Source organism: Ictidomys tridecemlineatus, chromosome 5, assembly GCF_052094955.1.
Source record: "Ictidomys tridecemlineatus isolate mIctTri1 chromosome 5, mIctTri1.hap1, whole genome shotgun sequence".
Lineage (NCBI taxonomy): Eukaryota > Metazoa > Chordata > Mammalia > Rodentia > Sciuridae > Ictidomys > Ictidomys tridecemlineatus.
Genome location: NC_135481.1, coordinates 50983918 through 50992009, shown reverse-complemented (window position 1 = coordinate 50992009; position 8092 = coordinate 50983918). Strand labels below are relative to the sequence as shown.

The 8092-nt window shown below is 45.5% G+C and overlaps 1 long non-coding RNA gene across 1 annotated transcript; it reads left to right on the top strand.

Annotated features, from left to right (window-relative positions):
- The first annotated feature begins 1855 nt into the window (after nucleotides 1-1855).
- LOC144377786 (uncharacterized) lies at nucleotides 1856-7857 on the top strand. Its single transcript, XR_013438884.1, has 2 exons — nucleotides 1856-6761; nucleotides 6938-7857. It is a non-coding gene; the product is annotated as an uncharacterized LOC144377786 (long non-coding RNA).
- Nucleotides 7858-8092: the final 235 nt, after the last annotated feature.

Below are 8092 nucleotides of genomic sequence, written 5' to 3'. Positions count from 1 at the left end.
CCAAGAATTGAAAGAGTGAGTGTTGTCCTTTAACTTGGCCTTACTACTTACCAGCTGTGTGACCAGGGCCAGTCATTCAATTTCTCTGGGCCTCAGTTTCCTCATTTGTAAATAGGAACAATACTTTTTTTTTTTAAATGTGTTTCTTTAGTTGCAGTTGGACACAATGAATATTCATTTATTTTTATGTGGTGCTAAGGATCAAACCCAGTGCCTCACACACGCTAGGCGAGCGCTCTACCACTGAGCCCCAGCCCCAGCCCAAATAGAGTTGTTGGGATTGCTAAATCAGATGACGTCTGTAGAGTGTTTAGAGAGTTAATTTTTTGGAACCTAGTGAGAAATCAACAAAAGCATATTATCATGTTTATTATAAATATGCTTACTGTTAGAAGCCCCCTTAGAGTTTGCAATTTAGAACTCAGGGAACAGATTGCTTTCACATCAGGGCTTGTCTCATGATCCTCCTTTTTCTTTTCCCCTTACTTGAGCGCTAACACTCCTAGAAATTCCCCTAGGCTGTTGGACGTGACCCTCTGACCTTGCCTACATGAAGGGGTGGGGTGAGGGGGTGGAAAGTGATGTGCCCTGGTTACAGAGGGGCTGGGTCCCAGACATCCCGTCTCTGTGTGTGTCTCTGTCATCCGGGAATGGCTCATGGCTCCTATTGCACCACCAGGGGTTCTGAGGATTTTTGAGATGTCCAGACCCAGACTCTCCTTGCCATCGACTCCTTCCCAGCTCTTTCCCTCTACCCAGCAGAGCTTCTTTCTCAACTTCCCTGGATGTGCCCACCTTTTCCACCGCTCGGCGGCCCTCAGTGGCTCCCTGCCTCCTGCCTCCAGCTCATCTGGTTTTCTCTGCACTCAGCAGTTGGTTGTTCCTTCCTGTCTAACCCTGATTCCCATTCCTCCGATGATGGAACCAGACCTGCCTTTGGGGTTGGATAAGTTAGGAATGTGTTTAGCTATCAAGAACAAGAAAGCCAAGGAGGGTGGCTGCAAAAAGGGACTTACACTGCAAAAGCCTGAGGGTAGGTGGTCGCTTGCCTGGATTCCGAGGTTCTCTATAGTGCTCACAGCTCCAGCCATCACATCTGCACTCCCAGGAGATGAAAGGAGGAAAGAACTGCAATCATTTGTCTTTTTTTTTTTTCCTTTCCTGGTTATTTCCAGCGTCCTTTCATTTATATATATTTTTTAGTTAAAACCATGTTAAGTTTCTCCCTAGCTGCAAAGCAGTTGGGGAAGGCTGACATTTCATTTTTCTAGCTTCTGAAAAGGGAGATAGGAAAGGGAAATGGGGCTGGGGGTTGGGTTTTCCTGGATAGCTAACAGGGCATACTACAGAGACCAGATCGGGGGCTCAGCCCGTGGGGCAGAGTTGACCCCTACCCCGGACACGTGATTGGTGACCAGCCAGAACCTGGCAGTGCTCTGGCCACAGTGATTGGTTCAGGGAATGGTGCATGATGAAGGCAGTTAGGAAAGTTAGAGACGATGAGACTCAATTCCAGACTTTGGTTGAAACTATCAGGAAAGAGAAGGTCTTTCATTTGGTCTTCAGGATGAGGTAAGCCTGGAGCTTCTGGGGTCATAAGGCTACTCCATAAAGAAGCTGTTCTATTCCCTTCTCCTGACCTCACCTTATTAAAACTCCTTTACTCCTCCCCCCAAATTTGTCAAGATACAATTGATGTAAATGATATATTTGAGGTGTACAGCTGAATAAATTTTGAACTCACTTCTTCCTGTTGTATCTCCAAAACAAACTACCAAGCAGATCTGTGTTCTGTCATTATGGTTTAGCGGAAACTTTTTAAAATTACCTATAGATGGAGTCATACAATATATATATATTTTGTCTCACTGTTTTTTTGTACTGGGGATTGAATCCAGTCTAGTACAATCCAGTGCTGGGCAAGTGGTCCACTACTGAGCTGAAATCCCCAGTCTTTTTCATTTTTCATTTTGTGTGCCTACTTGCTCAGACTGGCCTCAAACTCGCCATCTTCTTGTCTTTGCCTCCTGTGTAGCTGGGATGACAGGCATGCACCACTTGTGCCCTGTTTGTCTGATTTCTGTCACTTACCTTGATTATTTTGAGATTTACCTATGCTGTTTTATCAATAACTTGCTTCTTTTTTTTTATTGCTGAATGGTATTATATTGTACAACTACACCACTATTTACCAGTTCAGCTGTGGATGGACATTTGGGTTGTTTTCAGTTTGGGGATTTTACAAATAAAGCTACTGTGAATAATCATGTAAAAATCTTTATAGGGACATGTGCTTCTGTTTCTCCTGGACAAATACCTGGGAGTAGAATGTGGATCATAGGGTAGGTATATATTTACAATTTTTAGAAACTACTATTTTCTAATGTGGTTGTATCATTTCACATTCCCATCAGTTCCCATAGTACATCCTCTGTGGACACATTTTCTATTCTTCCCTATGTATCCAAGTTACTGCAATTTATTTATTTTGGTACTAGGGATTGAACCCAGGGATACTTTACTACTGTACTGAGCTACATCCACAATTGTTTTTATTTTGAAATAGGATCTTGCTAAATCGCAGAGGCTGGATTTGAATTTGTAATTCTCCTGCCTCAGCCTCCTGAGTTGCTGGGCTTACAAAGATATGCAACACTGCACCCAACCAAGTCAGTACCTTTTAATCTTAAAAATTTGTTTAACTAATCACAAACTTTAAAAATTTAAAATTAAACAACAAAAAAAGGTCTTACCTAGACCCTCAACAAGTACAGCAGATAAGGAGACAGATGCTTTGGTTGAAGGTTTGGGGACCTGTGTAGAATTTGGGCCCCAGGAATAAATGTGAAGGCCCTGCTAAAGATGACAGGTACCAGTCAGATTTAACTTTCAGTTAAAGTTCTGGGCCTGCTAGAGTACTAGTAATATTGTTGAGGTTCATGGTCCCCAGATTTCTTCAGCAACCATGGTGTCTTCCAGCCATGCTGAAAACTTCCCCCCAAGGTCATTCAAATGGGGGAGCCCCCAGAGGCTCAAATGCATCAGGCTGGGTGAGGGGTAATACTTCTTGCTGGATATATCTTCCTTCACTATAGACTGTCAATCAAATTTGCTTGATCTCTGTGACAAATATCAGAAATTGTATGACTCCAGATACCAGGAACAAAGAAACAAATTGGGAACATTGTGCACAAAAAAGATTTTAATAAAGATTGACCCAGCTTCATGCGTAGATTCTGCCACTCTTCTTATTGTGATCTTGACAGTGACGCAGGGCAAGACTGAATAGATTGAGTCTGAAGCCATTCATATTCCTGGCACCGATGGACCTAGTGCAGCATAAATGGCGCTGACAATGAACAGAGGTTCCTTCACGGGGGCTACTCCAGGGCCACCTTCTGCTCTCAGTCCTGTCTCCCACCTCTGCTTTCAGCCTCTCAGCCCCAGCGGGCTCTGGGTTCCCAGCACTGAGGTTCTGTCTGCTTGTGGGAGCTTGATGAGGGCAGATCCTGGGTCCTTGACTTCATACTTGGGCCCTTAGCCAGGTGCCCAAGGACATGTGTTTTTATCCAGCTCTCTGAGTGCTCCTTCTTCTCTTCCTGCTTTTTATTATAGAAAAGAAGAAGTACTGGCACATGCTCTGGCCAAAATGTCTGGCACTTATCTGGTGAAATCACAGTGATGACTTTGGGGGTTTGGCAAAGAGTGGTGGGCTCTGATGGAGATGGTCTTGGTGTTGGGGTCAAGAGCAAGTAGATTCTGCTCCTTGCCAATGAGATGGCTGGCTGCTGGTGGTGGGGTTGTGTCAACTGGCACAACCTCAAAAGAGGGAAGTTTGATGACATCTGTTGAAATCACAAATCACATACCCTTTAATCCAGCAGTTCTGTGTGAAAGGACATATGTACAACGTATCTCCAAATATACACATACGCAGTGGATTTGTAAAAGTAGAAGTTTGTCTACATTTTGAAGGCCCATTAGTAGTGGGCACATTTAAAGACACATGGTCATTCCATATGATGGAATCTTAAAAAGGAGGAGGCATCTTTCTTTATCTTCACTGCTACAGAATGGACTTCAGTGACGTTACCAATCGAGAAAGGCTAGGTTGAGAACAGTGTATGGTATCCTACCCTTTGCGCCTTTTAAAACCAAACAGAAACCTTTTAGGTACACAGAATAGGTATAGAAAAATCCACAAGAAACTAACACATGAGGTTACCCCTGGAGCTGCCACCTGGGGAGATGCAGGTGGGAAGAAGTATTTTTACTATAGATTCCATTGTAAGATTTGATCCTGTGCCATTTGAATGTTTTGAAAATGAATTTAAACAAAATCTCTAGCATTTATAGACTATATGACTTTAGATAAGTCACATAACCTCTCTGAGCCTCAGCTTTAGAATAAGATGAAATCTAAGTCACAGTGTTGCTACAAAGGAGAGGACTAATGGGTAAGAAGTGCCTTGTGCAGGTTGTGACATATTAAGGGATTCAGAGAGGAATGTCATAAGGTTTTATTGATTATGTTTAAGTTACCATCTGGACACCAGGGCAGGAGAACACTCTAGGGTTAGAAGAGAAAGGGATTTGAGAAACTGTAGCACCTCAAGGGTGACAGCAGCATGTTTCCCACCTTGGTCCCTTCCAATAGCACCTGGCACCGAACACAGCAAACATGCACTGATTTGGATTGTGCCCTTTGGAGTTGCCTTCCAGAGCAAGCGAGTGAGAAGACACTGTCCACCAGAGGGCGTCAGCTGCTGTATCACTTCCCTTCTCATTTCTGGAACCTCTTGGGCTGCCAGAGTGTGACAGATTTGGAAGGAAAAATGTTAAAGGCAACCTTTTCCCTCTTGGTAAGGTCACTAAATACATTGCTCAATTGGTTGCTATTAGAACTGGAGGGATTCATCAGCACTTTTAGTGCTGATGAACTGGAGTAGCATCCTGAGGTGGGCGTGTGCAGTCTGCATGGGCATGTGTAGTGTATGTGCATATGTGTGTTTGCACACACATGGGCTTGCATGGTGTACACTTGTATGTGTGCATGTATGTTCAGGAGCCCAGTTTGCCTCTACCTGGAGGTTGACTGCCCAGGAATGGACTGAACTGTCCCAGGCTTCTGTGCCCTGAGGAATCAGACAATAAGACCTAAACCTTACATTTGCAAAATGCTTTATATTTCATATCCTATCCTGGACCACTGTCTCTCACTGATTCTGTTTCTCATCATTTCTCATCTTCCTATGGTTGTGTTAACAATGTCTTGCAGGCAGGAGAAGGAAGGACTCCCTGAGAGAATTCCACATCCACATTTAGCACCCTCCAAATGCTCGTGCCTGCGGGACAACCTAATAGGGTCATAATAGGCTGCACCTAATAGGCTGTGTAGGCATCATCTCCCTCCATCTCCCCCCATCTCCCCACGTCTCCCCACTCAAAGCAGATGTGGAGGGGCTCAAGGACTTTCTCTCAGTAGCATCAAGGGAACTCATGGCTCCTGAGTCTTGGATCTGACTTTCAAACTGGGTACTTGGTTGCAATGGTTGCGGATTCCTAGGGGAATGGAGAAACAGTTTGTCCACAGAACTCTGGGCATTTGTGGTTGCTTCTAGGCTGGGGAGAGTGCTGGGAATGGCCCTGAACTCTGACTTTGCAGTTAATGACTCTTGCCATTGGCTGAGGAGATGTGGACTGAATAGTGGTTGGGGCTTGCCATGGGTGGCAATAGTGTTAGTCCCTATTGCTGGAGATCACGTCCTAGGTGTCAGGCCATTCTAGTTGCTCTGCATATGTCAACTTATCTCATCCTCCTGGACACTACACTACCCTACAGTGCCTCTACTTCACAGACGAGGAAAGTGAGGCACAGAGCAGCAAAGTCATTTACCCGAGGACACACAGATGGTAACTAGCAGAGCCCAAAACAGGAAATCAGGCTCCCCGTTCCCAGGGATTTGAATCCAGTCCATTCAGACTCCAGTACTTCTTCAAAGTACTCAGATGGAAGAAATCCTCATTTTACAGGTAGATTCCAAAACAGGTATGTTTCCATTCCAGTTTCCAAGGTTCTCCTCTGGGAGAGGAACGCCACACATATTAAAAGCGAAGCCCTTTGAAAATATGCTTTAGTTGGGGTGGGGGCACGTCTGGGAAGGTTTCCCTTCCCGCGGAGGAGCCTGAGCCCAGCACTGTAGGAAGCGGGCAGCGCAGGGGGAACTGGAGTCTTCCCTCCCGCCGCCGCAGCTGTGGAAGTGGGTGGGGAGCCTCGGCAGGCGCTTCTGCACTCATCACCTGCTTCTTTTTATTCTATTTTTTGAGTCAGTTCCTCAAACGCTCGGGTTTGCTGGCTTCCTGCAGGCTCTCGACTGAACCTAGTCTTTGAAGAGAAGACAGTGAGTCCGAGCAACCTCAAAGGGCCCCTGAAGGCGAGAGCCCAGCTCAGGAAGTGCCTTCGCAGCCCTGCAAGTCCCCGCTTCTGAAGCTTTGAACGTGGAGTGAGCCACAGGTTGCAGCCCAGCTGGAGAGGCCTGATAAAGGAAATTGGTCTGCCCAGAGTCCAGTGGGAGCTAATAGAGGAGAATTGGGTAGACATAAGGCTGGGCTGGGCTCTGAGGTCCTGGCGATTCCAGGATTCCATAGCATGTCCTTGGTGGAACAGGAGGTCACCGGGCTATTCAGATACCACTTTAACTGATGTCAACGCTTCAAGCTCCTCCAGATTCCGAGGGTCTGCAGAGAAGCAGTGAGCCCAGGTACAATGATCAGAATTTGTCTTTGTGATGGGCCCACGCCTTCCAACAGGGACGTTGGACCTTAGTGATCTTGAGTCATTCATGTGCCGTCTGCTGGCGGGGCGGTGGGGAAGCGGGTGGTGACTGATGGGAGTCATTAGTGCTATGATTCCACTCCCTCTGTGTCTCCTTCTCAGGGTTGGATTGTGCTTCCCAGCTCCCTTGAAGATGGATGTGGCTGTGTGACTTGCTTTGATGGATGAAATGTGAGCAGAAGGGACACATTCCATTTCTGGTGGAAGCCATGCCATTCTTTTTCTGTGCTGTGGAAAATATCAGTTCTCCAGTTGGTGCCAGCTGTGCTAGCCTGGGTCCCACCTGACCTAGCCTGGGTCCTACCTGACCTATGGTGGGTGAGCAGCCAGTGAGAGATAAATCTTAGTGGTTTTAAGCCACTGAGGTTTTGAGAGTATCTGTTAATGCAGCATAATCTAACTTATACTGACAGGAACGTGGATAATCAGGTTGATGAATTCTGATTAATGTATCACTCAGCTAATGTGCTGTGTATCCCAGGGAACCAAATTCATTAACCTAATTAAAGTACACATGATTTACAAAATTGAGTCTTTGGTCCGCAAAGCAAGTATTACAAGCTCATTATGGGTGGGAGGAGTTTGAGAAGTGGCTTGAGATTGGTGAAACCCTATTGTTTGTTCTGTCAGGTTTAGAGAATCCCTCAAGACACCTGGGGAATGGCGTGGGCCAGGTGTTTATTCTTAGTTCTCTAATGAGTCTATGCAAACAGCCCCCCCTCCCTTTACCTTATCTATCCAAGCTGTGGAAACACTTAACATCATAACATCATAGACTACTTCAGTAAAGAGGAGAAGTGAGCCTGGCGTGGTAGCCCTTACCAGTAATCCCAGCTACTGGGGAGGCTGTGGTCTTGGCAACTTAATGAAGCTCTGTCTCAAAATAAGAATTTAAGAAAAAAAAAAAAAAAAAAGCTAGGGATACAGCTCGGTGGAAGAGCGTCTGCCCAGCAAGTACAAGGCCCTGCATTCAATTCCCAGCACTGAAAAATAAATAAATAAATAAAATGTTTTTTTCTTAATGTGTGCGTTTTTCACACTTGGCTGCACATTCGAATCAACTTAATACCCTCCTGCCAAGGCCATGTCTTGGAACTACTAAATCCAAGTCTCAGGGAACAGGATTCAGGCAGCAGCATTTGGTATGTTCCCTAGTGACTCCAAAGTGCAGTAGGGTTGAGACCCATGTGGGCTCCTGTCCCTCAACCAGGTGCCATGTTTGAACAAATGTTCCAAGATAGTCCTTTTTGAAGAATT